The sequence below is a fragment of the Ornithorhynchus anatinus genome, chromosome 1 (assembly GCF_004115215.2).
Source record: "Ornithorhynchus anatinus isolate Pmale09 chromosome 1, mOrnAna1.pri.v4, whole genome shotgun sequence".
Lineage (NCBI taxonomy): Eukaryota > Metazoa > Chordata > Mammalia > Monotremata > Ornithorhynchidae > Ornithorhynchus > Ornithorhynchus anatinus.
Genome location: NC_041728.1, coordinates 144,577,307 through 144,579,432, shown reverse-complemented (window position 1 = coordinate 144,579,432; position 2,126 = coordinate 144,577,307). Strand labels below are relative to the sequence as shown.

Here is a 2,126-nt window from a genome sequence, read left to right as displayed (position 1 = left end):
TTCTCTGGGTCTCAGTTACCTCACCTGTAAAATGGGGATTAAGACTGTGAGCTCCACGTGAGACAGGAACTACGTCCAGCCTGATTAGTTTTAATCTACCCCAGCGCTTAGAAGAGGGTTTGACACATAATAAGAGCTTAATAAATACCATCATCATCATTATACCCTGACATTTTGATATGTTTTAAAATGCTGGAAGATGGTTTAATGAACTTCATTCCAGGGTAATGTGGGCAGTTTTTGGTAGAAAAGGTTTAGATAAAGAGGCAAGTGGAAAGAGTATGGATCTGGGAGTCAGAGGAACTGGGTTCTAATCCCGGATCCATCTGGATCTGCTGGGTGACCGTGGGCAAGTCATTTATCTTTATGCCTCTGTTTCCTCATTAGTAAAGTGGGGATTAAGACTGGGAATCCCAGTATGGGATGTGGACTGTGTCCAACCTAATTATCTTGTATCTACCCCATAATTATTATATAATACTTATGCTATTAATCCTAATATTATTATGATATTTGTTAAGCATTTACCATGTGCCTGGCACTGTACTAAGCACTGGGAGGTATACAAGCAAATCAGGCTGGACACAGTCCCTGTCCCCCATGGGGCTCACAGTCTCGATCCCCAATTTATAGTTGAGGTTACTGAGGCACAGAGAAGTGAAATGACTTGCCCAAGGTCACACAACAGACAAGTGGCAGAGTGGGGATTAGAACTCATGACCTTCTGACTCCCAGGCCCTTGCTCTATCAACTATGCCAGATTTTAATACAGTGCCTGGCATGTAGTAAGTGCTTAAGAAATACCATTTTTTAAAAAAGAGTCTTGTGATATTCAGGGTGAAGACAGTCATAAATGAACTGGGCATTGTAGCATTCGTTTTCTGTATGAACCAAGCTGGCTCTGAAACAGACTGTGAGTATAGCTATGAGAGGATCCATCAGGTTCATAGCTAAATCTTGGTCTGACCTCATCTGGCATTGGGTTGCCCCCAGTTTGCAAGGTATCCCAAGGTTCAGATCCACTTAGATACAGAAGGAATAATAATAATAATAATAATAATGTTGGTATTTGTTAAGCACATACTATGTGCAGAGCACTGTTCTTAACACTGGGGTAGATACAGGGGAATCAGGTTGTCCCACGTGGGGGCTCACAGTCTTAATCCCCATTTTACGGATGAGGGAACTGAGGCACAGAGAAGTTAAGTGACTTGCCCACAGTCAGCTGACAAGTGGCAGAGCCGGGATTCAAAACCATAATGGGGAAATACCCCAGGTTTCCCATTTAGAGATCAATCAGTCAATCAACTCTGAGTGAGTTTTGACTTGTAGCAGATTGCCTTCCACTCGCTAGCCACTGGCCAAGCTAGGAATGGAATGGGTTGGCCTCTGCTTGACTCTCCCTCCCATAGCCGAGGTTGGCAGAGTACTTTTAACTTCCCACTTTCAGGTCAAAACTCTCCAGCTGTGACCCTGAGAGGGGCTACCAGCCTCACCCTAGTGTAAATGTTAGGAGGCTGCAAAGAGAGTAGAATGAAGTAGGTGATGTGAGATTGGGCAAATCCAATCCATCCACCACTTCAATCAGTGGCATTTATTGGAGAGCTTACTATGTTCAGAGCACTGAACTAAATGCTTGGGAGAGTACAGTAATAATAATAATGTTGATATTTGTTAAGTGCTTACTATGTGCAGAGCACTGTTCTAAGCGCTGGGGTAGATACAGGGGAATGAGGTTGTCCCACGTGAGGCTCACAGTCTTCATCCCCATTTTACAGATGAGGGAACTGAGGCACAGAGAAGTGAAGTGACTTGCCCACAGTCACACAGCTGACAAGGGGCAGTAAGGAGCAAGCTCTTAAAAACTGAATGCCCAGAGCAGGACATTAATCTGCAATTTAACACGTATATATTTAGGGTGTCAGTAATCAATCAATCTACCAATGGTGCTTATTGAATGCCTATTATGTGCAGAGCACTGTACTAAGCGCCTGCCTGGGAGACTATAACATAACAGAGTTGGTAGATACGATCCCTGCCTACAACGAGCTTAGAGTCTGGAGCTTAGTCTGGGAAATCAGAGGCTGTGCTTGTGGCTTAAAAATAAAGATGTCAAAATTACCATA

At 43.6% G+C, this 2,126-nt stretch overlaps 1 pseudogene; it reads right to left on the bottom strand.

Moving 5' to 3' along the window:
* Positions 1 to 1,324: 1,324 nt before the first annotated feature.
* Positions 1,325 to 1,483, bottom strand: LOC114816120 (annotated as a pseudogene).
* Positions 1,484 to 2,126: the final 643 nt, after the last annotated feature.